At 43.5% G+C, this 19097-nt stretch overlaps 1 non-coding gene across 1 annotated transcript; it reads right to left on the reverse strand.

Moving 5' to 3' along the window:
- Positions 1-5960: 5960 nt before the first annotated feature.
- TRNAK-CUU (transfer RNA lysine (anticodon CUU)) lies at positions 5961-6033 on the reverse strand. The gene has a single exon. It is a non-coding gene; the product is annotated as a tRNA-Lys (tRNA).
- Positions 6034-19097: the final 13064 nt, after the last annotated feature.

Genomic DNA, 19097 nt, shown 5'->3' on the forward strand with positions numbered 1-19097 from the left:
CTACAGAAAGCAGAAGGCATGTTATAGTACTGTACTACACAAAGCAGCAGGCATGTTATATAGTATAATGTACTATACAAAGCAGCAGGCATGTTATAGTATACTGTACTACACAAAGCAGAAAGCATGTTATAGTACTGTACTACATAAAGCAGCAGGCATGTTATAGTATACTGTACACACAAACAGAAAGCATGTTATAGTACTGTACTACACAAAGCAGCTACACAAATCAGAAGCATACTTGCCTACTTTTGAAAAAGCATTTCAGGGAGATAGGGAAAGCAACAGCTATGAGCGCGAGTTAAAGTGGACGTGTTTTGCTACATAATACATGAGAGGCGTGCCATAAGATTGATTTACATCCAACTGAAAATAAGCCCAAAAGCATTTATGGTGCATGCACACATAGCGATCAGCCAGCGATACGATATCGCTGGCTGATCGTCCTTCACCCTCCCTTCTGTGCTGGATGATCGATATTGATCATCCAGCACACCACCAACTCATTGACGCTTATAGCGATAGCGGGTCCCTTTAGTAACCAGTTCGATATCTAGCAAGTTAACCTGCGTGCATGGCCGATGGACAATATCGCTATCGTCCATACGTGGCCGCGCATTGCTGGTCGATGGTGAGTTGGTAGGGACAAAAAAATAAACAATGTGCTTCATAATGGGGGGTAATTACCAGACTCATCAGGGAGACAGGGAGATTGTTTCTATTTCAGGGAGTCTCCCTGCCAATGAGGGAGAGTTGACAAGTATGAGCAGAAGACATGTTATAGTATTGTAATACACAAACCAGCAGGCATATTATAGTACTGTACTACACAAAGCAGCAGACATTCTGTAGTACTGTACTACACAAAGCAGCAGACACATTATAGTACTGTACTACACAAAGCAGCAATCATGCTATAGTACCGTACTGCACAAAGCAGCAGGCTTGCTAAAGTACTGATCTACACACAGCAGAAGGCATGTTATAGTACTGTACTACACAAAGCAGCAGGCATTCTATAGTACTGTACCACACAAACCAGCAGGCATTCTATAGTACTGTACTACACAAAGCAGCAGGCATATTATAGTACTGTACTACACAAAGCAGCAGGCACATTATAGTACTGTACTACACAAAGCACCAATCATGCTATAGTACCGTACTGCACAAAGCAGCAGGCTTGCTAAAGTACTGTACTACACACAGCAGCAGGCATGTTATAGTACTGTACTACACAAAGCAGCAGGCATTCTATAGTACTGTACCACACAAACCAGCAGGCATGCTATAGTACTGTACTACACAAAGCAGCAGGCATATTATAGTACTGTACTACACAAAGCAGCAATCATGCTATAGTACCGTACTGCACAAAGCAGCAGGCTTGCTAAAGTACTGAACTACACACAGCAGAAGGCATGTTATAGTACTGTACTACACAAAGCAGAAGGCATTCTATAGTACTGTACCACACAAACCAGCAGGCATTCTATAGTACTGTACTACACAAAGCAGCAGGCATATTATAGTACTGTACTACACAAAGCAGCAGGCACATTATAGTACTGTACTACACAAAGCAGCAATCATGCTATAGTACCGTACTGCACAAAGCAGCAGGCTTGCTAAAGAACTGTACTACACACAGCAGCAGGCATGTTATAGTACTGTACTACACAAAGCAGCAGGCATTCTATAGTACTGTACCACACAAACCAGCAGGCATGCTATAGTACTGTACTACACAAAGCAGCAGGCATATTATAGTACTGTACTACACAAAGCAGCAATCATGCTATAGTACCGTACTGCACAAAGCAGCAGGCTTGCTAAAGTACTGAACTACACACAGCAGAAGGCATGTTATAGTACTGTACTACACAAAGCAGCAGGCATTCTATAGTACTGTACCACACAAACCAGCAGGCATTCTATAGTACTGTACTACACAAAGCAGCAGGCATATTATAGTACTGTGCTACACAAAGCAGCAGGCACGTTATAGTACTGTACTACACAAAGCAGCAATCATGCTATAGTACCGTACTGCACAAAGCAGCAGGCTTGCTAAAGTACTGTACTACACACAGCAGCAGGCATGCTATAGTACTGTACCACACAAACCAGCAGGCATTCTATAGTACTGTACTACACAAAGCAGCAGGCATATTATAGTACTGTACTACACAAAGCAGCAGGCACATTATAGTACTGTACTACACAAAGCAGCAATCATGCTATAGTACCGTACTGCACAAAGCAGCAGGCTTGTTATAGTACTGTACTACACAAAGCAGTATGTTAATGAGCTGTTTATAGTATGTCTTCATGAGGCCATGTGTTCCCAGGTATCTGTGTTCCCAGGTGTTCCCAGGTGTCTGTGTTCCCAGGTATCTAGCTGATCCGAAGACTCTGAAGGCCACAAGTGATGAAGTGTGTTGTACTACTCACAGTGATAGAGATGTTTATTTCTAAGCTCAATATAATAACCATACAGTCATAACTATACTGTACAATGAAGTACCCCAGTAGGTGGCATGTTCTGCATTGGTGGCTCAGTGGTAGAATTCTCGCCTGCCACGCGGGTGGCTTGGGTTCCTGGCCAATGCAATGTGGGGCATTTGCTGAAATGGCTCTGGGTTTTGTGTCCTAGTTCGTTATAGTGGCTATTGGTGGTGCAGGTATATACATGCTTGCCGACATTTAGCTCCCTCCTTCCGGGAGGAAGCTGTCGGCTTACAGGGCTGGGGGCGTGATGCGGCCAAAGGGGGCGGGGCCCGGCACATGACGCTGCGTTTGCGGCGGAGCATGGAGCGTGACAGCACGAGCGCATCATCGTGGCTCCGCCCCCTCTTCACAATGCCGTGATTAATGGCATTGTGCAGCCGGGGGCGGAGCCACGATGACGCGATTCAGCACGAATCACGTCACCGGCCCTCCTGCTGCCGGGGTTTTTACTTAAAAGTGCGGGTGGGGTGGGGTGGATACATCGCCGAGGCCAAGAGGATCGCCTGCCTTCCCGGGAGGTCGGGAGCGGCACCCGATTTTCGGGAGGCTCCCAACCAAATCGGGAGGGTAGGCAAGTATGGGTATATATTTCCACATACAATGATACAGCAAAATGCAAAACTACCTCTCAACATGGGGCTCGAACCCACGACCCCAGTGGCAAATTGAGGATTTCCAGAGGGGGGATTCCAAATGTTCAATTTTAGAGTGAGTGTGGCCTGTCAATGAAGAGGGCAGAATTAGTACTTAACCAGCTTTAATATGTGTCATACAAACTGTATTGTGTGTATTAATTCCAAGCATATACAGGACCAGTGATCACAGTAAGCCATTAGATGCGTCAGTAGGCCATCCTGCCTGAGGTTAACGTATTTATTTTAGATGTGGGCACCATTCCAGACTATTGGAGCAAGTTCGGGAGCCTGGAGGAACAGAAGAAGAACCTAGCACTGCCCTAGACATATATGTACATATCGGGCTCTTTAGCAGTGCATCTCTAACAGTGCATGTTTTCCAGATCTTCTAGTTGGTGCACAGGTTATTTATTACTGGCTGATACATGTTAAAAGATCCACAGGTAGTGCTAATTATTTCATTTGTGATACTGAGAACATGTAGCACTAGTAACAATCTATTATATTACTATTCTATTGTGGTCATGGTGTGGGCTGGGGAGGGGGGTTTCCAGGCAGATGGAAACCCCCCCTGCGTTTGCCTATGGACCCTGAGATTAAGAGTCTCATGCTCTACCGACTGAGCTAGCCGGGCTTGGTTAAAGAAGCAACGAGACAAGATGACGCAATCGTAGCCTTGCCCTGCAACTTATGAAACCAAACCCAGCAAGTTCAGTGGGAAGAGCATTGGTTTCATACAATGAAGTACCCGAGTAAGTGGAAGACTCTGCGTCTGTAGAGTATTGGTGGTTCAGTGGTAGACCCGGGTTTGATTCCCGGCCAATGCAATAAAATGGCAGTGAGTTTTGTGTCCTAGTTTGTTATTTATTTATTACCAGTTAATTATATAGCGCACACATATTCCACAGTGCTTTACAGAGAATATTTGGCTATTCACTTCAGTCCCTGCCCCAGTGGAGCTTACACTCTATATTCCCCATCACATGGTCACACACTAGGAGTAATTTTTCTTGGGAGCCAATTAACCTATGAGTATATTTTTGGAGTGTGGGAGGAAACCCACACAGTTAGGGCCGTGGTGGGAATCAAACCCACAACCTCAGTGATGTGAGACAGTAATGATAACCATTACACCGTCTGTTATGCTGGCTATTGGTGGTACAGGTATATAGTGTTCCACATACAATGATACAGCAAAATGCAAAACTACCACCCAACATGGTGGTCAAACCCACAACCCTGAGATTAAGAGTCTCATGCTCTACCAACTGAGCTAGCCAGGATTGGATAAAGGAGTAATGAGACAAGATGAGACAAGATGAGGCAATCGTGGCCTTGCCCTGCAACCTATGAAACCAAGCCCAGCTAGTTCAGTGGGAAGAGCATTGGTTTCATACAATAAAGTACCCGAGTAGGTGGAATGTTCTGCTTCTGTAAAGCATTGGTGGTTCAGTGGTAGAATTCTTGCCTGCCATGCGGGAGGCCGGGTTTGATCCCTGCACAGTGTTCAGGTATACCAATAATTGGGTTACACTCATGTCCAATTATTGGTTTACTGTTTGCGTTTTATGTATTTTTTGAATGTTATTTATTTTTTCTCTTTTATTGTCTAGATTATTGTTTTTATGTATTAGTATTGGCTAATAAATGCTTACTTTTATACATCTCATTGCTAGGTTATTGTCCTTAGTATACTATCTAAATACATATCATTCTTTGTTGTGTTTACTGGAGTGTAAGCGCTGAGTTCTTGTTTTTTTCTATATCTATTATTTTTGCAAATATACACAGAGTTTGCAACTTGGCTGCATTACTCCAGTATTATATTTATAATTATATCTATTACAAATAGTTCAACACTAATCGGTACAAGCGCCAGGATTTTGGGGGTTTGACTCCTGGCCAATGCAATATGGAGCTTTTGCTGAAATTGCAGTGAGTTTTGTGTCCTAGTTCGTTATGCTGGCTATTGGTGGTGCAGGTATATAGTGTTCCACATACAATGATACAGCAAAATGCAAAACTAGCGCCCAATGTGGGGCTCAAACCCACAACCCTGATATTAAGAGTCGCATGCTCTACCGACTAAGCTTGCCGGGCTTGGTTAAAGGAGCAACGAGACAAGATGAGGCAATCGTGGCCTTGCCCTTCAACTTATGAAACCAAACCCAGCAAATTCAGTGGGAAGAGCATTGGTTTCATACAATGAAGTACCAGAGTAAGTGGAACGGTTTACATCTGTAAAGCATTGGTGGTTCAGTGGTAGAATTCTCGCTTGCCATGCGGGAGTCCCGGGTTCGATTCCCGGCCAATGAAATGGTAGTGCATTTTGTGTCCTAGTTCATTATGCTGGCTATTGGTGGTGCAGGTATATAGTGTTCCACATACAATGATACAGCAAAATGCAAAACTACCACCCAACGTGGGGCTTGAACTGACAACCTGGAGATTACGAGTCTCATGCTCTACCGACTGAGCTAGCTAGGTTTGGTTAAATGAGCAATGAGGCAATCGTGGCCTTGCCCTGCAACCTATGAAACGAAACCCAGCAAATTCAGTGGGAAGAGCATTGGTTTCATACAATGAAGTACCCGAGTAGGTGGAATGTTCTGCATCTGTAAAGCATTGGTGGTTCAGTGGTAGAATTCTTGCCTGCCACGCGGGAGGTCTGGGTTTGATTCCCGGCCAATGCAATGAGGAGGTTTTTGCTGAAATTGCAGTGAGTTTTGTGTCCTAGTTCGTTATGCTGGCTATTGGTGGAACAGGTATATAGTGTTCCACATACAATGATACAGCAAAATGCAAAACTAGCGCCCAACGTGGGGCGCAAACCCATGACCCTGAGATTAAGAGTCTCATGCTCTACCGACTGAGCTAGCCGGGCTTGGTTAAGGGTGCAACGAGACAAGATGAGACAATCATGGCCTTGCCTTGCAACCTATGAAACCAAGCCCAGCTAGTTCAGTGGGAACAGCATTGGTTTAATATAGTATATCCACTAACACAAACTAAATTTTGGCAAATATGTGTGGGGTATAATGCTGATTGTCGATTGCTCGTTGAAATTATGGAAAAAAATAAATGAAGGCAGATTATGTGTACAGTGTCTTTAAAAAAATATAGTGGCGTGAAATGGCACTGCACGCTGGGGAGGGCAGCGCTGTGGGCCCCCTCATCCCGGCGCATAGCCAGTGGGGGGCTTGATCATTGTAATCCTGGCTACTGTTTAGCAGACATGAGCAGTCTCCCAGTGCTGCCCAGCACACAGCAGTGTGTGCTGGGCTGCTGTGATGTAAGAGGGAGGGGGGCGGCAGCGCGCCCCTCCACGCAGCCCGGGCCCAGGTAATTATAATTAGTACCCGCTCCCCCCCCTCTCAGCGCCCCTGACTCCACCTGAGAGACAGAGGATCATGTGGGGGAGGGAGCAAGACAAGGAAGAGCTATATATATATATATATATTATATATATATATATAGGGATGTGCGCTGACCCCGTGTTTTGGTTTTGTTTTCGGTTTTGGATCTGTATCTCCTTCATGTTTTGGATCTGGATCTGGTTTTGCAAAACCACCCTTCCGTGTTTTGGTTTTGGATCTTTTTTCAAAAAATTATAAAAACAGGTAAAACCACATAATTTGGGCCTGTTTTTTTTCCTATTGTATTATTAACCTTAATAACATTTATTCTCAGTCAATTGCAGTCAATTTTGATCACCTCACAGCTCACAATATTGATTTTTTTCATCTAGTTTAGGCCTAAGGCCAAAATGTTGCATCCAGCTAGCTGGCTGACTAAACAAAGCAACAGCAGTGTGCGGCACTAACATGTGGCCATTTTTAAAAATGAAAGGGGCATACAGGAGATGCTGAGAGTGGCCATTATAATTTCTGGACATTCAGAAACAATCAAATTCAGACAGCAATGCCCCAAACAGCACATAATGCAGAGAAAAGAGGTGCAAGATGGAATAGTCCTTGGGCCCTCCCTTATGTTGTATATGATACTGGACATTCACAGTTTAACAAACCAATCATTTTAGCGACAGGGACTGCCAATTGTGGCTGAAATTACTGATTTGTTTGGATCCCCATAAAACAAGCTGCCAATGTGCATTGGACATGGAAATTATCCCATACACAAACTGGCTTTACAGTACAACATCAGATGTTGTTGTCGTCCTCGTCCTCGTCATCCCCATCAGTGTGTACATCCTCTTCTTCCCACAATATTAAATTTGTCCCCGCTGGAATCCACCATAGGCGCCTCTGTATTTTTTTTATGTAATTGTTGGTACAGGTCTTCCTCGTGGAATTTGTAATTAATTTTAATAAACATCATCTTTTCCACATTTTGAGGAAGTAACCTTCTATGCCGATCACTGACAAGGTTCCCGGCTGTGCTGAAAACTCTTTCAGAGTACACACTGGAGGGTGGGTAACTTAAGTAAAGCAAAGCCAGTTTGTGTAAGGGACTCCAAATTGCCTCTTTTTCCTGCCACTACTGAAAGGGACTGTCTGACATGCGTATTTGGTTGTTATCCCTAAAATAGTCATCCACCATTCTGTGAATGGTGACCGTATCAGACACAGTCACGGTAGACATGTCACTATTAGTAGGAAGTTCTCTCAGGCCCGACCAGATGTCATTTTTTGGTGGCTGATCTGCATGACCAGCGGGAATTCTGTAGGGAAAATTTAGTTTTTTCCTGGCAGCCGCAGAAACGGAAGGAGGAGATGATGGCGTGTCACGTGCCGCTTTAGCTGACAATTTTTTTACCAACAGCTCTTTGCATCTTTTCAGATTTATGTCCATTGGAAAAAATTCACAAGGTATGACTTAAACCTAGGATCAAGTATGGTCACCAAAATATATTGATCTGATTTCAAGAGATTGATGACCCTTGGATCCGTACGAAGCAAATCAAGGGCTTGATCCACCAGTCCAACATACCTAGCGGACTCGCTCCATTTCAGCTCCTCCTTCAGTTTCTCCAGCTGTTTTTCAAAAGTCTGATGAGGGGAATGACCTTACTCAAGCTGGCAGTGTCTGAACTAACTTCACGTGTGGCAAGTTCAAAGGGTTTGAGAACCTTGCACAACATGGAAATTATTCTCCACTGCGCTTGAGTAAGGTGCATTCCAGCTCCATGGCCTATGTCATAGGCCGTTGTGTAGCCCTGGATGGCCTTTTGTTGCTCTTCCATCCGCTGAAGCAAGAGGGTTAGATTTCCACCTAGTTACTACCTCTTGCTTCAGCTGATGGCAGGGCAAATTCAACAGTATCTGTTGGTCATGCAATCTTCGACAAGCAGTTGTCAAATGTCTAAAATGTCCCTATATTTTCCGGGCTACGGAGAGCATCTCCTGCATGCCCCTGTCATTTTTTAAAAAGTGTTGCACCACCAAATTAATTATGGGAGCAAAACATGGGACATGTTGAAATTTGCCCAGATGTAATGCTCTCACAATATTGCTGGCATTGTCAGAAATCACAAATCCCGAGGAGAGTCCAAGTGGGGTAAGCCATTTTGCAATGATTTCCCTGAGTTTTTCTAAGAGGTTCTCAGCGGTATGCCTCTTAGTGAAACCAGTTATACGAAGAGTAGCCTGCCTCTGAATCAGCTGGCATTTGGTAGATGCTGCTGTTGCTAATGTAGGCAATACACTTACCCAGTGGGATGTCACTGTCATGTAATCTTTAGTTTGCCCTGTCCCACTTGTCCACATATCAGTGGTCAAGTGGACAGTGGGTACAACAGCATTTCGGAGGACATTAATAAGATTTTTTTTAATGTCCTTGTACAGACTGGGAATTGCTGTTCTAGCGAAGTGGAATCTAGAAGGGATCTGGTAGCAGGGACACAGGACCTCAATTAACTCTCTAAAACCCACTGCATTAATGGCAGATACTGGACTTATATCTAATACCAGCATAGCTGTTATGGCGTCATTAATCCGCTGTGCAACTGGGTGACTGCTATCATATTTGTTCGTCCCTTGCAAAGGATTGTTTGACAGTTAATTGTTTGGTTACAGTACTACAAGTACAGTAGTCTTCCTCCTGGCCCCCTTCTGGGATTAAGATCCACTCACAGCAGCAGAAGCAACAGGCATAGCCATCAAGGATCCTTCTGAGGAATCACGGATAGGAGAGGAGTCAATCATGCTTATAACATTGGATGCAGCAGGACTACTTTCGATGACGAATAAGGATGTTGATGATGCAGGTGTTGGTGGTGAAGATCGAAGGCGCTTGGATCCCACATAGAGGGAGCAGGTAGGTGACACTGGACTGATTGTTACGATTTTAGTTTTGGAACTTGGCGGCATACAGTTTGGAATTTGATGAATGCACTCCAAGTGACGTAACAAGGAGGAGGTTCTTAGATGGTTAGGGTCCCTACCTTTACTCACTCTTGCTTGGCATCGGTTACAGATGGCTTGACAACTGTTGCCCGGATTTGGGTGGAAATAATTCCACATGTGAGAAGTGGATTTTTTTGTGCATTGCCTCGGGATGACAACATCAATGGGCTTTTTCATACCATGGGCAACAACTGTTGCCTGACTTACACAAACGACATCCTCGGCATCAATATCCTCATCATCAACATCCTCATCATCCTTAGTGGCAACTACCGAAATATCCTTCTCATCCTCCATGTGCAATTCCACAGAAGCATTCTCAATGACTACGTCAGCAATATGTTGACTGCCCTTCCCCACATTTACAGAGGGAACACAAATGTTGGAAGGAGGATCCTCAAGTACACTATTTGAAAGGTCTGGCTCACACATGGCAACCGCGGACACACTTGCACTCTCCTCAGAGATTTGTGATTCTTCCGGAGCTGTCTTACTCGTCTTCTTCTTAACAGCTTTCATTTTTCTTATAGTACCACCACTACTACAACAAGCACAAAGGCTATCATCACTAGAACCATCAGTCATAAATAAAGGCCAAGGCCTTATCCTTTCCTTGCCACTTCGTGTTGTGAATGGCATATTGCTAATTATTTTTGTTTATCTAAAGTGAACTTGGCTTTAGATTTATTTTTCTTTAATAAAGTAAAATAAGTTGCTTTTCCATGTCCATGGCCTGACTTAAGCCCTGGGGTATCGGCCTTCAAAGAGGACGAGAACGTTGATGGCCTTGCATCATCATGACTGTTGCCGGCAGCTATAACATGTGGTTCTTGCTCTCCTGTCATGTGACTGTCCTCCATATTCACTGCGGTCTTGCAGCAGAGTCACCTAGCAAGCAGCAATAGTGTAGCCAAGTTGCGGCTAACGCACACGCACACACACAAAAAAAATAAACTTTTTATTATATAGATTTTTTTATTGTTTTTTGCCCACAACTTGGGGACCAGAGCACCCCTGACTGAGGCAGCAGCGATTGACGACACAGGCAGCACTAGGTTGCTGTCTGAATAAGTGCGGCTTACGCACACGCACACACAAAAAAAATACACTTTTTATTATATATATTTTTATTTTTTTTGCCCATAACTTGGGGCCTAGAGCACCCCTTACTGAGGCAGCAGCAATTGATGACACAGGCAGCACACTACCAGTCCAGATGGACACAGCACAGCAGCCCAGATGGACACAGCAGACAGCACCTGTCCAGATGGACACAGCAGACAGCACAAGCCTAGATGGACACAGCAGACAGCACCAGCCCAAATGGACACAGCAGACAGCACCATCCCAGATGGACACAGCAGACAGCACCATCCCAGATGGACACAGCAGACAGCACCATCCCAGATGGACACAGCAGACAGCACCAGCCCAGGTGGACACAGCAGACAGCACCAGCCCAGATGGACACAGCAGACAGCACCAGCCCAGATGGACACAGCAGACACCACCAGCTCAGATGGACACAGCAGACAGGACAGCACCAGCCCTGCACTACCCACCATACCCTTTTCACTCTCCACAGCAGGAGTGAAATGGTACCGACACGGACTCCTCCTTATGAAGCAGAGACAAAAGCTCGTGAGCCGGAAGATTTCGTCTCTCCCCGGATCTATAAATTCGGGTGGGTTCAGATCTCTGAGATCCAAACCCGCTCATGTTGCACAAAGATGGGGCATGCGCAGATCAGGACAGTCTTTTTGGACAACTGAAAACACAGCGTGTTAACACAACTAGAGATGTGCGTCGACCCCCGTGTTTTGGTTTTGGATCTGTATCTCCTTGTGTTTTGGATCTGGATCTAGTTTTGGATCTTTTTCCTTGGTGTTTTGTTTTTAGGTTTTGTTTTTGTTTTTGGATTTGGATTTTTTCCAAAAAATGATATAAACAGCTAAAACCACATAATTTGGGCCTGTTTTTGTTCCTACAGTATTATTAACCTTAATAACAATCATTTTCAAGCATTTCCTTGCATTTTTAACCACCTCACAATATTGATTTTACTATTTTTCACCAATATAGGCCAAAGGCTGCAGCGAGCTGGCTGGCCAAAGTAAGCAACAGAGCAGCGGCACAAACCCACGGCAGTTTAAAAAAATATAGGATATTTATGAAACATTGCCACACAGCAGTGTCAGACAGGATGGCAGTTTAATAAACTATAATAATGTCAGTCGGCAATGCCCCAAATTGTGCCAAATGTAAAGGAAAGAGGTGCAAGATGGAATTGTCCCTCCCACCCACTCTTATGTGGGATATTAAAAAGGACATGCACAGTTTAACAAACCAAGCACTTTAGCGACTAGTACTGACACTTTCGTGGCTGAACTCCTTGGTTTGTATGGGCCTCCACAAAACATTTTGTGGAAGGACTACCTTCAATTATAAAGGAGGAGGTTGATGATGATGGTGTTGGTGGTGCAGATTGCATGTGCTGGTCCAAACTGCTGGTAGCTGATACTGGACTGCTTGTTATTAATTTACAAATTATTATTATTTTTTTATACAAATTGCATGAACTCGCTGCAAATGACGTAACAGGGAGGAGGTGTCTAGATGGTTAACGTCCCTTCCTCTGCTAACTTTGGCTTTACAAATGGAACAGACTGTTGTCAGAATTTAGATTAAAATAGTTCCACACTCAAGACGTAGCTTTTCTGGCTTTCTTTTTATCATGTGCAAGAACTGGTGGCTGATTTACGCAAACAACATCATCAACATCCTCGTTACCGTCAGATAGGACACAAATTTCCCCCTCATACTCCTTTTGCACTTCCTCCACACTATCATCCTCATTTTCTATTATTTCACCATCTAATACTAGCACAGCCGTGATGGCATCAGTGATCCGCTGTGAAACTGGGTGACAGCTGTTATACTTACTTCCTCTATCAAAGGACTGTTTAATAGTCAATTGTTTTTTTTAATTACTACTAGTAGTAGTCTTCTTGGTCCCTTTCTGGGATGAAGATCCACCCCCAGCAGCAGCAACAGGCGTAGCACTCAAGGATCCTTCTAAGGAGAGGAGTCAGTCATTCTTATGAAATTGGATGCAGGACTACTTCCGATCATGAGTGAGGATGTTGATGATGATGTAGGTGTTGGTGGTGGAGATTGCAGGCTCTTGGATCCAGAGAGAAGGGAGCAAATAGGTGACACTGGACTGATTGTTGTTTGGTTTTTTGTCCCCAAAGTTTCAGAATTTGAAATACCCTTTCCAATTTGATGAATGTACTGCAAGTGACATAACAAGGAGGAGGTTCCTAGATGCTTAAGGTCCTTACCTCTACTCACTGTTACATGGCAAGGGTTACAAATGGCTTGGCAAAGGTTGTCTGTATTTGGGTGGAAATAATTCCACACATGAGAAGTGGATTTTTTTTGTCCTTTGTCCATGTATGGCAACAATGGGATTTTTCCCACCATGGGCAACAACTGTTGCCTGATTTACAGTTTTTACACAAACATCCTCGGCATCAACATCCTCATTATCCTTGTTGTTATCGCTAACTACGTAAATATCCTCCTCATCCTTCTGGTGAAATTCCACAGAAGCATCCTCAATTTCTACGTCAGCATGTTGACTTGTGCTGCTCATCCCCACATTTGCAGAGGGCATACAAATGGTGAAAGGAGGATCCTCTTCAAGTACGGTATTAGAAAGGTCAGGCTTACACATGGCAACCGCGGACACATTTGGACTCTCCTCAGGGATCTGTGACTTTTCTGAGACAATTTCAATTTTTTTTGTACCTCTTCTACAAGCAGGAGGGCTTAAATCATCACAACTAGAACATTACTGATATGTGTAAGGTAAGGTGGGTGTCCTTATGTCGTGCTGATAGATTAGCATACTTTCGCAGTGAGACTGCATGTGTAATTGCTATTGCATTCACAGTTGCGTTCCTTGCTGAGTCAGGCCCTGTGTTGCTTGATTCTGGCTTTAGCTTTGTACTCTCCACCGCTACTCACTGGTCCCTGCTTCAGCTGTCATCTGCAGGGATTATGCAGCTATAGTCTACTATAGTCTACTACTGCCAGAGATCCCCCTTTAGTCTGAGATGTATTGATTTCTTTATTTTATAGTTATGGCTCCATGTACAGGTGTTGTGTATGTATGTATTTTTTTTACCTTAATATCTATGTAATGTTCATTTCGTATGCTGCCCTGTTCACCGGGTTGGGTACAGGATCCCAGTGTACTGCTACATCTGAGAGGCATGTCATAAAATCCCTATGATTTATGCATAGGGATCATTGGAGATCCAGTCAAGATGCTGGTGGACGGGATGCAGGACGTCAGGATGCCGACAACGGCATCCCGACCACTGGTATACCAAAGGTAAGTATGCGGGTTAGGCCGGGGATGGGGGGGGTTAGGTTTAGGGACCTCCGGGGGGGGTTAGGGTTAGGCGCTGACCGGGAGGGTTTGGATTAGGATGCGGGGAGGGGGGGTTGGGGTTAGGCACCGCCAGCAGGAATCATGGGCCCCAGTACAAGTGGATCAAGCAGGGCCCCCCCTCTCCCAAAGCCCTGAGGGTGCAAAGGTGTAGTGTAGAGTGCTGAGTGATTAAATAAAGGAGAATCGTACTTACTTGGTATCCTTAGATTGTGGCATTGAACTTGGTTGTTCTTCCCCTTCATCCATGCCTCTTCTCATTGCCAGCCAACGGCCTGGGTTCTATGTAGACAATTCAGAAGATGAGGATGGACAGACATAAGGAATGGAGAAGTGGTACAGTAGATGAGGGAGTAGAAAGTTATGGCATAAGAGGAAAGTGAATAATGTGGACAGACAACAGAAAAAGATTGGGAACAGATGGGATGGGGAGAAAGATGGCATAATGCAGTCCTGACCAACCTGTGACTTTACAGCTGTTGTGAAACTACAAGTCCCAGCATGTTTTACCAGCTAATCAAGGGAGGGTATGCTGGGTCTTGTAGTTTCACAACAGCTGGAGAGCCATAAGTTGGACAGGTCTGTAATGTGACACACAGGAATAAGAGGTGTTAGAGGCACACAAGTGGGAGTGGAGGCAAAGGCACTCATAGGGAGGGAAGAAGGTGCATGGGTACACATGGGAAGTGGAAAAGAAGCAATGGCACAATAGGGATTTGGAGTAGGAGGCAGAGGCACTCATGGGGAGTGGAGGGATAGAGGCACTCATGGAGGTGTGAGACAAAATCATCAATGGAGTGGGATGGGGAGGGACAGAGACACAAATACTAAGCTACACAGAGTTGACTAGAGACAAGTACAGACAGGGACAGACATGAAGGTGGTAGGGAGGGAACATAGAGCTGCAGACACAAGAAGTGAGATCCATGTACTTACTGTGCTGTGTCTGCAGCGTTCTTCCTGGGCTGTGTGGATGACAAAACCACCTGACCTCCAGGCTGCAGAATGGATCACAGATTGCTAGGGGAATCCAGCACCTGACAGCACTAGCTTGTGTGCTGCTAGTGATGTCTGTAGAGTTAATGAATGAATGACTCATCACAGCTTGGCTGTCCGATGATTCATTCATATAAGTCTCTGGTAAGCACTACAGCAGCGTCAGCTGTACTGTGTGACAGGTGATTAATTAGCAATCCACTCTGCCTGTGGCCGGGCCCTTCAGCTGTCTGGGCCCGGTACAGGAGTACTGGCAGTGTCTCCCTGATGGCGGCCCTGACCGCCAGGGGGAGGTTAGGGTTAGGCACCACTTGGGGGAAGGTTAGGTGGGTGAGGAGGAGGGTTAGGTTACTTACCTGCCCCTGTCGGGATGTTCACTATCAGGATGCTGTGTCAGTCTTCTGACTGCCGGCATCCAGTCCGTCGGTATATCATACCGATCATTGTGCCTTATAACCAATGCAGGGAAATTATACTAATTATCCCATTTGAATGTATATATCTCTGTTTGTTTTTAATATTACAGCCTCATAATGGGGGTAAGGTGCAATCAGGGAGATTGCTAGACTCTTCAGGGATACAGGGAGATTGCTACTATGTCAGGGAGTCTCCTTGACAACGATGGAGAGTTGGCAATTATGCCATACCTAACCCTCCCCCTAACCCTAATACTTACCGTCGGGATGCTAGCGGTAGGGATTCTGGTGCCAGCATCTTCACCACCGGGACGGTAACTACATCCCCTGTTCACCATATGTATTTTTTGTACATACATATAATATCCATAAAATATTCCCTTTTGTACAGAACGTTGTTTAGATGTCCTTATGGTATAGCTTGCATACTTTAATGTTCTAATTTAGTTCAACCAGATTAACTTGTGTAACTGTAAATATTTAAATTTCTCCTTTTTGAATTTTGTCTTTATGATATATTATTTGAATATAATGTATACTAAATCTAACTGGTGAATTAAATTCTGTTGCATACTTGCTTACTTTTGAAATCAAGTTTCAGGGAGATTATTGCTGGTAGTAGAGGTGCGCCGTTGACGGGGTATGTCATGGTCCACCCAAAGTGCGTGTCTAGCTTCATCTATGGGCATATCTATGCTTAAATATTTCTATTTAACATTTGTAACAATATATTTGGGGATTTTTCCTAAACCGGAGTATTGAATTAGCCATATTCACTTAAAGGAGAGCTAATCCACAACGAGTAGTTATCAGACCTGTGGAGATGTGATTGCATGTTTTTTTTTCAGTCAAATAAAGAAACATATATACCAGCAATTAAAACCTGTATGGGCATTTTTCTATTTTTGTAAGATAATTGTGGAGCTCTTTTTAAATGATTAGTAGTTACCTATTGATGTTTTTTGGCTCTAAGAACTAAGTAATACTTCAGATATATGTATATGCCAACTTGACTGAGCCAATATTATATGTATGTTTGCTGCATTTGTGAATTTTATGGATATAACCTATTATATTGTCTATTTTGAATAATTGATGGCCATTTTTTTCATTTTATCTATATTTTTTAATATAATATCGTAAGTATTAATTGCATAAATGTGTGAGTAATTTGACCAATTTGCAGCACTTCTTGATACAGTTTGTGTTTTTCTGATTTTTGTAAGTAAGAGGGTTGGCAATTTCCTCTAAACAGGAAGCTGCAGCATTAATTGGATCAGGTTATCATAGTTGCGAGTTAGACTAGGCGCCAGGTTGTCTTTTTTTGATTTACACTTTATTAACCAGCTAAATAAAATATACTTACCTTTAGATCACACTTATCAAAGTAGCCATTATTTTCTTATTCTATTTTAGATATATATTGTTCAATTACTTTTGACCCTATAATTCTACTAAATACCATTTTAAAACTTTTTGTTGTATTGTCTTTTTTGTGTGTTCACAGTGAGGAACTTGGGAGTAATATTTCTTCCAGCATTTTAACTAAAGATCACATAAAAATGTTTACCTTCACACTAGCAGCAGCAGATGTTAAGATTAGAAATCACTGTGATCATGAGCACCCATGCTCTGCTGCTGCCTCTAACAAGGGGTTGCTAAGAATGGACAGTAGGGGCTCCTGAGCAACAGCACCAGTTATAGTGACTGCAGCAAATCACTGTCCTTGCCCAGAAACTCCTTGGTGGTCCACCAGCAGGGGAGGCTGAGTTGAGCTACAGTGAAGGATCAATTTGGGGATTTGATTTACAATCTGGGGCAGCAATAGACTCCACGCTGAATCAGGAGTCTTTTGAAAGATACGGAAGGGTAGGTAACTATGGTCTAGTACATGGGTCTTCAACCTTGGCCCTCCAGCTGCTGTGGAACCACAAATCCCAGCATGCCTTGCCACCATTTTGATATAACAGCATGCTAAAACTGTGGCAGGGCATCCTGGGATCTGTAGTTCCATAGCAGCTGGAGGGCCAAGGTTGAAGTCCACTGGTCTAGTAGGTTTGAGTTTTGTTTTTTTTCCTATGTTTACAGTAAACTTTCACATGACGGGAGAAAAGATTACATGGAATGTGACTTAGTATTGAGAAAACAGTTTGCTCCCCCTGCAAAATACTGTGGTCTATGATTAATGGAGGGCACCAGGTAAAAAAAAATTTATATGAACTTCAGCCATTACCATGGTACCATTAAAATAAATGTCCCAGGTCCGGTGTTCCATATTACCTGGATGCTGTCTGGAGGACCAATATGTGAGTTAATCAGCCAAAAAACTGTGTCAACTGATCAAATGTTGAGACAATTGTCTGAGGCCACAGATGCCATTTTTAAAAGCTGAAGCTGAGTAGTTTCTGAATGGATGACTCAAACATGTTTAATACAAAAATATAACAAATTTCATTGCTCTTACTGTGACAGTAAGACATGGTGAAACATACCAGTGTCATATAGTCTAAAAAATATAACTGAAATTGGCATGTGCTACTGGCAGAGGAATAGAGGGGGAATAATTCCAGCAGGTGCTGAAGAACATTGCCAGTAATGTATCATGTTATCCCATATGTTCCCATTTGGCTGATGTGATATTACTGCAGAAAGAACAGTTATTAGAGACCTAGAGGCACATGATTATATCAAGTGTGTGGTTGGCTTCATCTACGCATATCAGTAAAAGCTTCAATTCACAAATTTGCTTGGTATCAAACTCTATAAAAAAAAAAAAGCACAGCTCACAGCTGCATAGTATAAAGCTATGTCTAGCTATACTTAGTATGTGTGTATACTAAGATTTCATTAACACTTATCATTCACTTGATAACGGTAGTTTCTCCAAATATATTTGGTCACTCTACTGTATGTGAGCATGAACAAAGCTTGTGACATGGACCATTTTCAGATATAGGAGTTGAAGTTCTTTTGGCTGCCCTCATGACATACCTAGAACAATAGTTACAAAAGAGGAAGAGGTTCTTTTTATTTCATCTGATTTCATAGCATGGCTGAAGAACATTGCAATAGTGGAGTGATTTACCCTTTGTAGAGCTTCACATGTTACAGTAGTATTCTTTCCGCAGCATTGATTCATAGGGAATATGATGGTCCATGTGCTTATTCAAGAAGTGCCAGAGGCTGCCATTATTCAGTTTTTTTCAGAGGAATATTTGAACTAACCATGATTTTGTAGAGATACAGTGGGCAGGATGTACTAAGGTAAAAAATGTGGTAAAACTCCAGAAAATGCTGTTTTTGGGGGCCTGGCTGCATTTCTCATATGTACCAAACTCTGGAATGCCGGCGGTCACAATACCGACAATGGCATCCATACAATCAGAAATCAGGACCCAATTAGGTAACTGTCCTAACCCCTAACCCTCCCCCTAACCCACATTTCCAGCAGCCTAACCCTAACCTTCACCCTGCAGCCTAACACTAACCCTCTCACCCCGCAGCCTAACCCTAACCTTCCCCTGGTGCCTAACCCCTAACCCATACTTGCCTACATTTGAAAAAGCATTTCAGGGAGATTGTGAAAGCATCACCTATGAGTGCGCGTTAGAATAGACGTGTACTGCTACATCTGAGGCGTGCCATAAAATTGACTTACAGCCAAATGTAAATGAGCTCAAAAGCAGTTAGTAAGATCTATTTGTTCATGAAA

Source organism: Taudactylus pleione, unplaced genomic scaffold, assembly GCF_031769625.1.
Source record: "Taudactylus pleione unplaced genomic scaffold, aTauple2 ptg000817l, whole genome shotgun sequence".
In the NCBI taxonomy this organism is placed as follows: Eukaryota; Metazoa; Chordata; class Amphibia; order Anura; family Myobatrachidae; genus Taudactylus; species Taudactylus pleione.